This window comes from Grus americana, chromosome 27, assembly GCF_028858705.1.
Source record: "Grus americana isolate bGruAme1 chromosome 27, bGruAme1.mat, whole genome shotgun sequence".
In the NCBI taxonomy this organism is placed as follows: Eukaryota; Metazoa; Chordata; class Aves; order Gruiformes; family Gruidae; genus Grus; species Grus americana.
In genome coordinates this window covers 3,225,146-3,240,639 of record NC_072878.1, presented here as the reverse complement: position 1 = coordinate 3,240,639, position 15,494 = coordinate 3,225,146, and positions in this window count along the sequence as shown.

Here is a 15,494-nt window from a genome sequence, read left to right as displayed (position 1 = left end):
AGCGAGGCAGAGAGAGCTTAAAGGCAGTTGGAAATGGGAGGCTTGCTGAGAGCTCAGGGAAGGAGAAATCTTCAGAGCCCTTGACACGGTAAGTCTCTGGGTGCAGAGCAATGCCAATGCGGTTCCTGGAGGCATCTCCTCAAGCTGGCAGAGCCCACAGCTGCTGGGATCTGCCAGGTGGACTCCCTGTGCAGAGGCAAGTTTGAGTGGCTGTGAATGCAGGTGTGCAGGCAGGGGTACCCAGCTGTGTCCTTCAGCTGTGTCCTTCAGCTGTGTCCCTGCAGCCCAGGGGCTGTGTGCCGGGGCAGGGACTCTGCCGCCTGCCAGGGTCACGTTTTTCAGGCACCTGATAAAGTCACTTCACCCTTTCCTCTGCCTACACAAAGCATCAACATCACCTTTGTGGTGTCTTCAGGGCTGATCTGCTCTTCTCCTTAAGACCTGCCAACACAAAGGTGCCGCTGGGCAGGGCCCTGCTGCCAGGAGGGGTCTGCAGGGCAGAGCTGAGCACACAGAGGGTGGGATGGGCTCTGTGAGCAGGGACAGGGAGGAGAGGTGTGGGCAGAGCACCAGCTCCTGGCAGGGACAGCTCCAGGCAGCAGAGACATGGGCAGGGAGTGGGAGGAAACTGCAGCCAAGCCCTGGGCTAGGCTGCCTTCAGGCTGCTCTCTTGTGGTCCCTCACTCTAGATGTCTGCTGGGCGTTGTCTGCTGAGCAATGAGCTGACTCTGCCTTTAGGACATCCCATCTTCAGGACATCTGACTGTCTGAGGGAGGCACATGGAAAAGGCTTTGTGCCGTCCCTGCTCAGAGGGGATCCTCAGCACGGCCCTGAAGATCTGCACATAGGACACCACAATGAAAATAAAACAATCGAAAACTAAAAAACAACTTAATATAAGAAGCCCAGCTTCCCTGAGGTAGGTGTCTGAGCAGGAGAGCTTGAGGATCTGAGGGATTTCACAGAAGAACTGGTCCAGGGCATTGCCCTGGCAGAGTGGTATAGAAAATGTATTGGCCGTGTGCAGCACAGCATTGAGAAACCCACTGCCCCAGGCAGCTGCTGCCATGTGGACACAAGCTCTGCTGCCCAGGAGGGTCCCGTAGTGCAGGGGTTGGCAGATGGCAATGTAGCGGTCGTAGGCCATGACAGTGAGAAGGGCGTACTCAGCTCCAAGCAGGAAGACAATCAGAAAGACTTGAGCAGCACATCCTGTGTAGGAGATGGACCTGACGTCCAATAGGGAATTGACCGTGGCTTTGGGCACGGTGGTGGAGATGGTGCCCAGGTCGAGGAGGGAGAGGTTGAGGAGGAAGAAGTACATGGGGGTGTGGAGGTGGTGGTCGCAGGCGATGGCAGTGATGATGAGGCCATTGGCCAGGAGAGCAGCCAGGTAGATGCCCAGGAAGAGCCAGAAGTGCAAGAGCTGCAGCTCCCGTGTGTCTGCGAATGCCAGGAGGAGGAACTCAGTGATGGAGCTGCTGTTGGACATTTGCTGGTTCTTGGAATGGGGCTGGTTCAAAAAAGCAAAGGACGGGGAAAAGTAAGGACAGACTCCTCTGAGCAAATCCATTCCATTTTTCACAGAAACACCCCCCAATTGAAATGCATTTCCTTTCTCTGCTTTGTGCTGGCTGAGTGTGTTGTGAGGAGCTGAGGAGTCAGCTGTGCTCAGCTGCAGTGGGTACGTGGAGCTGGTTTGTGACACCTCCAATGAAGACAAGCGATGTCAGCTGTAATCCACCTTCAATGGAGAAATTAAATCTCTGCACTCATGATTTGGAAAAGTGCGGGATACACAAGAGATTCTTAGCATGTCCTTATAGGAATGTTATCTGTGGTTTTTATTTCTGACCATCACATCTGGGGATTTTTCCTCTGAGGGTTAGAAATACACATTTTAGGATGGAAAATGGGAAGAGTCTTGAGACAGTTCAGGCAAAAGGACTCAGGTCTTTGTAGCTTAGTGCAGAGTTACGAGAGCTGCAGTGTCCATTAGATTGCTAATGAAATTGATTCTGTTGCCTTGACATTGTCGACAAACATAAATTACTCTCTAAAAAATAGCCCAAAAAAAGACTCTAAGGAGAGCAGAGGAGTCCTGTTTCAAAGGGCAGATCTGCAAACTGTTCACTTTCCCTGCTCAGAGGTAGAGTTGTGATTAAGAAGGACACAGCCACTCTCAGAGAAGCAAAGGCCTCTGAGAGGAGAGAACTGACCTCCAAGGGAAAGCTCAGCACTCCCTGGGATCCTACAGCACAGCCGTGCTCTTCTGGGGCAGCTCCCAAGCCCAGGAGCACAGGCAAAGCAGACAGTCCGATGTCCTGAAGATGGGATGTCCTAAAGGCAGAGTCAGCTCATGGCTCAGCAGACAACGCCCAGCAGACATCTAGAGTGAGGGACCACAAGAGAGCAGCCTGAAGGCAGCCTAGCCCAGGGCTTGGCTGCAGTTTCCTCCCACTCCCTGCCCATGTCTCTGCTGCCTGGAGCTGTCCCTGCCAGGAGCTGGTGCTCTGCCCACACCTCTCCTCCCTGTCCCTGCTCTGAAGGACACAACTGGGCACCCCTGGCTGCACACCTGCATTCACAGCCACTCAAACTTGCCTCTGCACAGGGAGTCCACCTGGCAGATCCCAGCAGCTGTGGGCTCTGCCAGCTTGAGGAGATGCCTCCAGGAACCGCATCGGCATTGCCCTGCACCCAGAGACTTACCGTGTCAAGGGCTCTGAAGATTTCTCCTTCCCTGAGCTCTCAGCAAGCCTCCCATTTCCAACTGCCTTTAAGCTCTCTCTGCCTCACTGTTCTCCCCTCGGTGCCTGCAGGCAGAGCCCTCAGCCCTGCTGCGCTTGGCAGAGGAGCTGCTCCTGGCCAGAGATGTCTCTCTGCAGCACAGCCCACTTGCCATGAGCTCCCTTTGTCCCAGGAGAGCAGCAGCAGAGGCCCAGCCCAAGGCGGCATGTTAATGACCCCTCTGGTGGGTTTGGGGATGAGTCCATGAAGCTCCGACCCTGAGAGGAAGCTGATGAAACCTCTCCAGAAGTCACAGTCCGATGCAAACTCCACAGTTTCTTGGAGCATTAATGGGTCCCCCTGAGGGCCATCACTGATAAAGCAACTCTGGGGCTGGTTAGAGCAGGCAAGTGGAGGCAGTGATGACAGGTAGGCAAAGGCAATGGCAAGGTGGCTCTGATGCTCAGTAATCCTGGGTGTGTTTCATCAAAGGGCCAAGCCCAAGGGCCGCCAGTCCCTTGGAAGGGAGGTCCTGATCCACACACACGTGTCTCAGGTCTCTTCCTGGGGCAGGGTATTGTGGGGACATGCAATGCCAAGTGCAGGACAATGGTACGACACCTCCCAGGCCTTTGAGTGGAGACAAGGAGGCCATGAGGCCCTCGTGCTGTAAGGATTAGGTGTCTCCTGGTTGTCGCCTGTCGTTGGCGTGACGACCTGGTTCAGGAAAGGCACGACGACCAACCCCGGGTCGCTCGGTCCATCAGCTCACAGACACCAATGTGGTGGACGGCAAATGGCATTTATTGGTGGGCGACATAGCATTATATAGCTTGGGTTTACAACATCACATCCGTCTGCTTACGTCGTAAATTAAACACTATTGGCTATTAGGAGAGGGGTCTTATCTTTCCGTACAGCGCGACATCTTCCGGCCGCCAGGCCCTAGCTATCTACATTTCCCCCCTCCCTATGCATAAGTAAATTAGTTAAAATATAACAATTCTAAGAATAAGGTCTATTTCTATTCTTATTCTATATTATATGACACTCTTAAAAAGTATATGTTATAAATTTGAATAAAAAAGATAAGGCACAATAAACGGGTGGAAGTTAGGGGGTAACCGTTAGTAATGGGGTGTAAGTCGGGGTAACTTCAGGGATAACTGGGGGTAACACTGAGTAGGTATATTCTTAAAGCAGTTGCTGGCGGTCTACTAACATAATGTTAACGCTCTCTAGTCGGCTCCTAACAAACGACACAATTTTATTCACTAAACAGGGTCCAAAGATCAGTGCCATAATAATCATTGTGATTGGCCCTATCAAAGTAGATATCAGGGTGGTTAACCATGGTGAATGGTTAAACCATGATGCGAACCAATTTTGTTGCGCCTCTCGTTCCTTTTTTCGTTTTTCCAATCCCTCTCGCAATTTGGCCATAGTGTCTCTCACTACCCCTGTGTGGTCCGCATATACACAACACTCTTCTCTTAGTGCAGCGCACACCCCCCCTTGCTGTAAGAAAACCAGGTCTAATCCTCTTCGATTTTGTAACACTACTTCCGATAATGATCTAATTGATTGTTCTAATGCAGTTATTGATTGTTCGATTCTAGCCATGTCCTCGTCTACTGCCACCCTCAGGGCGCTGAATTCTTTGCTCTGTTGTACCAAGGATGTTACTCCTGTGCCTATTCCCGCACCTCCTATGATCATTAGAGTAGCTACCATTAGTGCTGTAAAAGGTTCTCGTTTTGACAGATGATGTTCTGGGGTAATATATGAGTCATAGGCATATTCTTCAGGATGGTAAAAGATTTTAGGGACTATAGACGCCTGGACGCAATATTCTGAGGATTCATCAAATATTTCTAAGGACAAACAAGGTGTAAGTCCAACAGTGGAACAAACCCACTTGGCATTTTCGGTCGGTACTAACCACTTTGCAGGGGTTTTATATTGTGCATTATTAACACACAGTTGTTTCTTGTGCTTTGGGACTTTGCCTACACATATGCCACTTCCCACCACCTGTGTCACTGTAATGGTTTGTTTTTCTGTGTCCCATATACACTGGGCCGGATTTGTACCATTTGCCTGTAAAGGCATGTCCGTTATTCCTACAGCTTCATAAAAGGGTGGTTTTATCCCGTAGCATAACCAGCAATGCTCTGTAAGGTTTGGGTTAGTTTTGTTCAATAGTTGGTAGCTGGCCTGCATCATTTTCCAGAGAGGATTTTCATAAGGGATTTTGGTGGTGCGTGGTGTGGTAGATGTTTTCTGGTTGCTGGTCTTTTTAATCACATAGTCCTGGCTGCGAATAGCCCGGACCACTTTCTTAGCAATTGCTTGGTTAGGGCCTACTGGCAAAGGATCATTCGGGACGAACTCTTTTTTTATGATGATTAAGCCACCTTTGTCTGTCCCTGGTTCTGTGTATCTTATTCCCCACATTTTTCCAAGTAACCAACTGTCCTCTTGGGACTTGGTAACATTTAAGAAGAGGTATTGACAATTTCCGCGTCCTCGCCATGCTTGCGGTGGAATGCACCCATATGGACCCCACTGGACCTTTAGGTATCTATCTCCACCACTACCCGGTATCCAGGCAGGGGCTATGGTCTCACATCCCCAATAGCTGCAATAATATTGGTTAGGGGAGTTGCAATATCCCTTTCCAGGATTGGAGCTAGGGCACATATAAAATCCTAGGTATTCCCAACATCGGTCTCTCGGGACAAGCTGACACAGAGAGGCAGTAAAGCTTGGTGCACCTGATGTTATGTGAGTTGCGATGACCTGGTGATCCTCAAACCGAAAGAGGGACCATTTAAATGGCTGATGAGGGTGGCCTGATTTTACCTGTTCTATGGTGACAAGCTCTAGGATCAAAATCACACAAAGGCATCGCGGCCCCCCCCTGCGGGGGCTATTTTGTCGTTGTTTGGTTTCTCCCAGTGCGGAATTTTCAGGTTCGGACGGGGTGTTTGTCGGCTTGTCGTCTTTTGCCACCGGGGTGTACGGGTTATGAGGGCGTCCAATGATCCGGTCCTGTGAACAGAAACTCATAGTTTTCATTAGTTTTATTCTGGAGGTCTGGTTTAATAGACTTAAGCGGACACCACTTAACTATTCCATCTTTTTTGACTGCGGCATATCCTCGCCCTGTAAGGACTAATCTCCATCCTTGTTCCCATTCTCCCAGCTCATTTCTAATTATGACTAACGGGCCTTCCTCTAATGCCCGAGTGGCCCAATGTTTTTGGGTGGGACTATTCATCTCTTCTCCCCTGGGGAACTGGTTTAGTGCTAATAAAGCAGTCGCTAGTAAGCGCGCCTGATCTCCTGGGGGAACAGTGTTGGTAAAGCCTTCTGCTTTTGCTAATACCTCTAATTTAGATTTTAATGTTTGGTTTGCTCGTTCGACTATGGCTTGTCCCGTGCTATTATACGGGATGCCGTGTATTAAGGTAATGCCCCATTTCAGAGCGAATGCTTGGACTGATTTGGATACAAAATTTGGGCCGTTGTCTGTTTTGATCTGATTAGGGACGCCAAGCCAAGCCATGGCTGTCAGCCAGTGTTGGATGGTTGCTTTGGAGTCGGTCTTGAGGTGTTGTGTAGCTACGATCATCCCGCTATATGTGTCTACAGTCACAGCTAGCCACGCTCGAGGCTTCAGTAACTGACAGAACGTAAAATCTGTCTGCCACACCTCAGAGGCTTTGAGACCTCTGGGGTTGACTCCACTAGACCATAGAGGTGTTTTTTGACAATGGGGGCACGTGGCTACTATGTGTTTCGCGTCAGTGGCTGAAATTCCACATCTCTTTGCTAGCGCTTTAGCTCCAATGTGGAGGGATTCATGTAGCTGGCGGGCATCTCTTAGCGTCCACAATCCTTTAGCAGCGGCATCTGCTTTGTCGTTGCCAGTTTGGAAAAAACCCTTAATTGGGTCGTGGCTGTTGACGTGGATGACCAATATGGTACCTTTTCGGGAAAAAAGCGCTTCTTCTAGCATTAGAGCTATTATAGATGTTGACACACCGGGTCCTGACATGGCTAAGCAAAGCTTGGCCACGAACATTGAATCGGTTACTATATTGAGATGTTCCATTGGGAACAGTCCGCATGCTAATACCACTGCAGCCGCTTCCAGCTGTTGAACTGAAAGCGCAAAATCGGTCATTTTGATACGGTGCCATTCTCCTTCCGATTGCCATACTGCTGCTGCGGTTGAGGTCACCGAGGATGCGTCTGTGAAGACCGTTGGTCCCGGCTGGGGCCGGTCCATGACCTTCTGTGGAAGGTCGATGTCGACGATTTTCAGCATTTGAGTCCAGGGGGGCTTTCTGGCATGTCGGACTTCTCCGCCAAATCCGACGAGGGCTACAGCTAGATGTTCTGACATTGCTACTGATTGCGTTGGGAGCTGTTTGCGGAAGGGTAGGTATATCATGGCAGGCTCAATACCTAAATGTCTTAGGGCGAGCTTTCTGCCTTTCATGATGAGGTTACCAAGGCACTCGATTCCTGGGGAGAATGCACGTGATGGTTTTCCCAGGACCACCCATTGTATTGGTTGAGCTTTTTCAGGGGGGCCCTGGGCCAGTGCCCCTACTCCCCCTCCTGTCGTAAAATGCACATACAGATCGAGTGATACATTTGGCTTCCATCTGGCGAGCGAGCTTGACGATATCTGCTGTTCGATAAAGTCAAGAGAGCTCATTGCTTCTGTCGTTAAAGTTTTTTGTTCCCATGGGTTTTTGCCTTTCAGAAGGTCGTATAGGGGGGACATGGTTTCTGGAGGGACCAGGACGATATTGCGGAGCCATTGTAAGGATCCTACTAACTGTTGCATGTCGTGGAGTGTCTTGATGTTCCGACGGATTTTCATTTGGGGAGGGGTTATGTAGGAGTTCGTGATGTTTACTCCTAAAAAACTTACACATGGTCCTCTTTTAATTTTTGCAGTCGCGATTTTGAACCCGTTTGTTTTTAGAGTGTCCGAAACTGTCGACACCAGCTGGTCTATCTGACTCCCTGACGGTGCGGCGATTAAAATATCATCCATATATTGAAGGATAGTTGCAGTCGGGTCGCTGCGTCGAACCGGTGCCAGTGCCCGATCTACCGTTATTTGGCAGATAGTAGGCGAGTTAATCATTCCTTGGGGTAGTACTTTCCACTGGAAGCATAAATTGGGGCGTTGGCTATTTGGGAACACGACGGAAAAGGCAAATCGTTCTCTATCCTCCTCATGCAGGGGTATCGAAAAGAAACAGTCTTTAATGTCGAGAACAGCGCAAGGCTGTCCCTCTGGTATCATAGAGTTCATAGGTAACAGCGTTTGGACGGGACCCATTGGTTGAATTTTCTCGTTTACCTTACGTAGGTCATGGAGGAGGCGAAATCCCTCACCCAATCGTTTGGGTATTACAAAGACTGGGGTGTTCCATGGGCTAGTAGAAGGCTCTATATGGCCTCGCTGTAGTTCGCGGTCGATTAGCTCAAGAAGAGCATCCATTCAAGGCTTTGACAGGGGCCACTGCTCGACCCACACTGGGTCAGATGATTTCCACGTCAGTCTGATTGGTAGAAGTGGGTGTGTAGCAGTGGCCCTTATGGTAAATTTGTCACCCTGGCTTCTAATAGAGCCAGAGCGTCCCTCCCCAACAGGGGTGGGACTCCTGACATGACATATGGGAAAAGGTTGATGGTTTTCTCTGGTCCTTTTTCTGTGTGAAGCGTAATTGCTATTAATTGGGCGCTTCTCCGAGCTCGAGTTAATCCTCCGACTCCACCTACCAAGGGGGCATCTTCCAATTTCCAGTGTGGGGGCCAGTTCGTTTCGGGGATAACGGTAACATCTGCTCCGGTATCGATCAAAAAGGGGACACTAATGGTGGTGCCATCTAAGGTACTGTAGAGGGAACAGATTCCCCACACCACTGGCGGGTTATCACACCTTACTGTCAGGGCCACCCTGGGGTCTCGCCCCCGAGGGGTGGTCCTTGCTGTCCCTGAGGCAGGGACGGGTTCGGCTGGATCGTCGGTTGAACCATAAAGTCGGTCGCCCGTCGAGGGGGCAGCGGATTCGGGAGCGCTTCGCCCCATTCGGGGTTGGCATAATTGGGCCGCCTTATGTCCCAAGTGGGAGAGGGCTGTGTGCGGCCCGGGTGCCCCCTCCCCTTTGCGTTTCCCTGGCGTTTGGATCTGCATTCCCTGGCGAAATGCCCTTTCTTTCCACAAGCCCAACACGGTCCTCTGGGTCGATTTTGACGCGGGGCGGGCAGCGTTGACGGGTCCCTAAGCCAAGGGCAGTTTGCTACGACGTGGCCTGCCTGGCCACACTTAGAACATACCATCATAGTAGCTATTGCGGTGTGAACGGCAACTTGAATCGGGGCTAGATGTTCTTCATTCGCGACACGTTTAATCATGTCCGCGATAGTTGATCCCGCTGGCAGAGACCGTAAGATTTCTTTGGCTTTCGAATTACACTGTTGACGCAAGCAGTCTGCAAGGACTGGGCCTTTTGCTTCCACAGGCAGGGTCGAGGAGTCGATCGCTGCCTGGAGGCGATCTACAAATTGTGTAAAACTCTCACTTTCATTTTGTTTAATTGTGGACCATGGCGATGGCTTGGCGACAACTCTGGAGGCTACACGGATAGCTTCTCTGGCCACACGAGTAGTTGTCATAACTTCGTGGGCCCGCAAGCCCTGGGCTTGCGCATGGGGGGTAATCATTGTTGGGTCTGTACCCATTAGCCGCTGTAGGCTGGAGCCGTGTAGTGGATGGTCCGCCCCGGTTATTCGGGCTAGTAGCCTCGTACAGTTGTCCTCCCATTCTTGTTTAAAAACAATCATTCCTGCCCCATCAAAGATCAGTCTGCAAGTCTGTTTTATATCGAATGGGAGCATGTCATCTCCTCCAAAAATCCCGTCTATCAGGGTGGAAACCAAGGCAGAATTGAGCCCTTTATCTGCGATTGCTTTAACAATTGTTTGTATATCCTTAGGATTTATTGGCGAGTGGACCCTTTGACCCCCATCCGTCACCCGGACTGGGAATGCTAGCGCGGCCGATGGGGCCCAGTCGGCGCATGCGGTCTTTATTTTTCTCCAGTCCGTGAGAGGGATCTCTCCCCCTCCTGGTTCCTCTTTAATTTGGATAGGAATATTTTGGCCTTTGACTCTGTTTATCTTCGTTTCCTTCTCCTCTAAGTTCGAATCACTTGTAAGCCACTCGTCCCAGGAAGTGTCTGATCCGGAGTCGGAACTCGACTGACTGGTCACTTCCGGGTTCCGGTACCTTTTTGTCGGGCTCCGGCCCCGCCCACTTCCCTTGCGGGTGGGTCGTTCCCGCCATCTTGGCCCGCCTCGCCTTCTGACCGACAGGGTGTTTGCCCTATGAGGGCATTTTTTTCGATAGCCGCTCTGATTGGGTTTCCGCCCCTTATTCACGCCCCCCTTCTCTCCCCGTTCGTCCCCGCTGCTTTTCTCCTCCTCGTTCTCCTCCCCTTCTTGTTTGTGTGCGCTTGTTGATTTTAGCGCTTCCTCCCTGTTCCCGCCCGAGGCATTCTCGCCCTGCCCTTCTTCTTTGTGCTCGGCGCCATCTTGGGGCACGTAGGGCGGTGGCGTAGTCCAGATTTCTTTAGATTCTGATTTTTCTGCGGTGCTTCTGGCCTCCTCGGCTAGCGCACCCCAGAAGGATTTAGCTCGTTTCTGTCCTTGCGTAAGCGGGTCGGGGTTTGGGGATTGAGGGGACGTGTCGCCCTCTTGCAGATCTTTAGGCTCAGCAGAATCACCAGCGTCTGGGGGGAGCAAAGTCTGTGTGGCTGCCCCGACTCCCAATTTCGGAGTGGCCAGCAGACAGCTCTTTGCTGCCCTCCAGGTCTCCTGCTCTTGTATAGCTTTCTGCAGGGCGTGTACCACTTTTCCCCATGATTTAAGGTTTTTCCCACGACCCGAGGACATCGTCTCCTCGGCTAACGCTCTAGTGCACTTATCCCACACTTCAGGGTGGAGAATATCCACCGGCTGGTCAATGACCCCAATTTGTAAAAGTCTCGCAACTGCGAGAGTAAAATCTTTAGGTCTACAATCAATCCCCCACTGCTTATGTAATTGAGATACGACCTTCACAAGGGCTTCCATCCTCCTTGTTGGTCCGGGAGCGTCCTCCCCGCTGGGCTGGTCCTGCCGCTCCGGCCACCGTTCACCCGATTCCAGGCGAGTGCTTCCTGGGTTTCGGCACCACTTGTTGCCTGTTGTTGGCGTGACGACCTGGTTCAGGAACGGCACGACAACCAACCCCGGGTCGTTCGGTCCATCAGCTCACAGACACCAATGTGGTGGACGGCAAATGGCGTTTATTGGTGGACAACAGAGCATTATATAGCTTAGGTTTACAACATCACATCCGTCTGCTTACGTCGTAAATTAAACACTATTGGCTATTAAGAGAGGGGTCTTATCTTTCCGTACAGCGCGACATCTTCCGGCCGCCGGGCCCTAACTACCTACAGGAGAGATGGATTTCAGAAGTGGGATTTTTCCTCCCATGGCATGGTGGTCTATGAGAGGTTGAAATGTTCCCCTCCCTTAACCCCTCTCCCTGTCCCATGGCCAGGCAGGACACGGCAGCAGTGACAGGCAGGGATCATTTCTCCCCACGGAGGGCAGGGATTCAGCGGTGTCCACCAGGTCTCTCCTCTCTGGTGAGTAGTCTGGAGACTGGAGTGGGCTTCAGCTCTCCCCCAAGCACCCCACAGACCCACAGGAGGTGGGATTCCTCTTGCCTCAGCTCATTGAGCACAAAATAGGACCCTGTGATCCCTGTCCACTGTGATCCATGGGGATGGAGGGTGCCAGTCAGCTGCTGACACGTCTGTTGGCATTTGAGGTGCCCAGGATGGTCATAAACTTGTGTACGTGTCTGCAAGCTCTGATGAAGCATACACCTGCCCGAGCATCAGCTATGGGGCAGTGGGGAGGAGGTCCCTTGGTCACCTGAGATTACACCCAATGTTTAGGGATCTGAATGCCTGTTGGACTCACATTTCCAAGGCAGCTGCTGGGCTTTCAGCTGACCAAAGGGAAGAGTGCATCCAAAGGAGGGTCAGGTCTCTCTCTAGGCACAATCCACTGCACTCACTGGAGCTCAGCTCATGGCATAACTCAGAACTGTGAACACCCCTGCACTGCAGGCCCCTGCCTTATTTCAAGGCTCTCTTGAGCTCTTGAGTTGGACCAGGTGGTCCTCACTGAGCACTGCTGGTCTCCTGCCTTCCTTGCTTGATTTCTTGCACATGGGAATCAAGAGCTCTTGTGCTCTGAGTAAAATGTTCTGAAAGAGCTGCCAGCTCTTTCCAGCTCCTTTACCCCTGAGAGCAGTTTCCCAGGAGCTCCCAGCCACTAATTCCTTAAACCAAGAAACTTCACTGTCTGAAAGTTCAGGGTCCTGACCCTACCCTTGACCTGGACCATATCACCACATCCCTCAAGATCCCTTTCCCTTGTGGTTCCTAAGACACCAGCAGTGCCCTTGGCCCTTCTGTGTTGCTCAAAACTCCATCCCCTTCCCCCACTAAATCTAGTTTTACATGTAACTGGCCTCTTTTCTACCATTTTCTGTCTACTCCCCTCTTTCTTCCTCCCTGCTTCCCCTTCTGCTGCATGTCCCTCATGGGTTTGCTGGTGGCCCAGCTCTGGCTGGGCTCTTTGTCCCTCCCCGGGTGCCTTCCTGGTGCGCCTGGGGATCCCTGCCCTGGAACACGCCAGGAGCACAGGCACCACTGCTACAGGAGACACGCCGCCACAGCTGCCCCGCCCACCAGCTGCCGGGGGAAGTCCCACCCCGTCCCAGCAGCCGCATGGGCCACTTGCCCCGCAAGTCCCTCTCCTCTCCTGGCCATGTGCTCTGCTGGGATTGGCTGGCAGCACCGGCCACCCCTGCCGGGTTACATCAGACCCGGAAGGCCCTTCCCCTACACACACCGCGGCTGCCATTTTGCTCTGGCCACCCTTCCAGGACAGTGGGTGCCGCCGTTCCGTGGCCGTGAGCCGCCGTCTTGGTGAACGGCATACTGCTCTGTGATTGGCTAGCGGCCATTTCCTGACACCGTCACCCCCGTGTGTTCTCAAGCAGCCCCTGTGATTGGCTGGCAGGACCGGCCGCCCCGTCCTGCTGTCCTCAGGGGCACATCACAAAGGAAGCGCCCTGTTATTACATAGAGGGAGGAGGCCGCTTCTGCCTGCCTCCTTTCATCCTGCCTGGTGATTGGCTGGCAGCCCTTTGTTGACAGCATCATAGCCAGGTGTTCTCAGGCAGCCTTGCAATTGGCTGCCTGTCTCCTTTGGTCCAGGAAGTGCTCAAATAGGAAAAGAGATACCATATATATGATATATAGAAAGAGATTTATAACAGGGGGTGTATAATTGTATTAATAAATTTATTTATTTATAAATAGACACTGTATTTTAATAGATCATTAATTATAATAATAAAATACATATTATTTAGTATAGTTAATATCATATTAATTATATTAATTATTATATAATGATATATGTGGTTTTTATACGAACATTTATAAAGCTATAGAAATAGCTTGTTAGGTCACAGCTTCCGTAGTAACTGATAGGCCAAGAGTAGCCTCATGGCTTGTGTAGATGCTTGTGAGGTCCCTGGAGACTGAATACCTCAACAACGAGTACATGGCATATAGGAGGATATGTGCTTGTGAGGTCACTCTCAGCTGAGGAGCTGATAGGCCCAGAGCAGGCCCATGGATTGTGGTAGGTTGTTGTGAGGTCACTGCTTCCCGAACAGCTGACAGGGCAGGAACAGGCAGATGGTCTGTGTGGGTGGTTGTGAGGTCACTGGTTCCCAGGTAGCTGGAAGGCCAGGCGAAGGCCAAAAGCTTGTGTAGGGGTTGGTGAGATCATTAGTGCCTGAGCACTTGCTAGGCCAGGAGAAGGCCCGTGGGCTGTGCAGGTTCTCATGAGGTCTCTCTTGCCTGAGGAGCTGATAGGCCAGGAGCAGGCTTATGGATAGTGTAGGTGCTTGTGAGGCTCCTGGTGCCTGAGGAGGTGATAGGCCAGGAGCTGGCAGATGTCTGGTGAATGACCTTGTGATGTCAGTGGTGCCTGAGTACCTGATAAGCCAGGAAGAGGCACATGGCAGTGGTAGATGCTATGACATCACCTGTGGCTGAGTAGTGGATAGGCCAGGAGTATGCCCATGGCTTGTGCAGGAGCTCGTCATTTCCCTGCTGCTGGAGTAGCTTTTAGGCCAAAAGCAGGGATATGGCTTGTGTGGGTGCTTTTGATGTCATCAAAATAATCATTTAGACCCCACCCAAATAGGGCTTTTTGGAAGAACCAACGTCAGCAGAAGCCTGTACACAGCACAGCACACACACACGTGTGACAGTGTGACCCATGAGCACACAGCAGCAGGAGTAGGAGGGTGTGAGGTCACGGTCACTGTAACTCCCAAGCAGAGATCGCTGGCAGTGGGAGGGCTGTAAGGTCACCATCAGTCTAAGTGCTGCTCAGAGAGAGGTGGCACTAGGAGGGTGTGAGGTGACGTCAGCGACGGCAGCCCGTGGCCGTGGGGCTCAGTGCCGAGCAGGCGTGTGCATCAGAGGGGCATGCCGGGGGCCGGGAGCTGCCCAGCCCCGTGCCTGCGAGGCCGAAGGAGCAGCCCCTGCAGCCCTGGCTGGAGCAGTCGGGGTGGGGGTGGCTCGGGGGCCCCGCAGGGATGTGCCTGGGCACGGTGCCAGGAGGAAACCACAGACTGCCTGCTGGGGCGCTGCGGGGGGAGCGCGGCGAGCGCTGCCAGGCCACGTGGGCTGTGGTTTGTGCACCTGCAGGCTCCGGCTCCCGATCTGCCCGCGGGGAATAACGGCCCCTGGGTGACACGCGGAGAGTCAGGGACACATCTGAGCCTTGGGGCTGCATGTCTGCTGCCAGGGCAGGGACAAGTCCCAGCTTGGGCTCCTGCAAGGGACCGGCCATGGGGCTCTGCGGGGGGGGACGGGTGAGCCAGCACTCTTGGCATGGAGCTCTTCCCCTGGCCGTGGACTTTTCCCAGCTGCTGTTCCCAGCACAGCGGGGGCTGTAGCAGGGGCAGGGGCTGTTTCCTTTCCAAGCTGACACAGACCCCGGAGCAGTCCCAGCTCAGTGGTTCCCACAGCTTGGCGGTGCCTGGACACTCATGCCTTGGCTTCTTGGGTGAGCCCAGCAGAGGAGATGCTCATTGCTTCCCATGCCCACAGCAGGGGTCGAGGGGTGACAGACCCATTTCCCCTCCACACCCAGCTTGTCCCGTGACGAACCCCCACTGCAGTGACCATGACACCCACAGCAAAACATCTATGTCCCTCATATATGGTCATGAACGGCGCTGGAGAAGTTCATTGGAGGGCTTGGCTGTGTCGGAGGGGAGATTGCTCCCGATAACGTCTAAAAAGGTGCTGCTGCTTCGATTGGCTCCTCCTGCAGCTGGGTCGGCATTGACAGACATATATTACCCTCCCATCGTCGTTGTCCCTGTGAGTCCCCAGGAGGCGTGAGAGGGAGTGGGGTGCCGCAGGGCTGTGCCAGCAGGGCAGGAGGCTGAGGATGGGGATGGAGGGACTCCTGTCCCCTCAGGTGCTGTGGCTGCTCCTCTGGCTGCAGCTGTGCAGGGGTAAGTGCCGACATCCTTGTCCCAGCGATGGGGCCAGCGGGCACCAGTGGGGTCATCG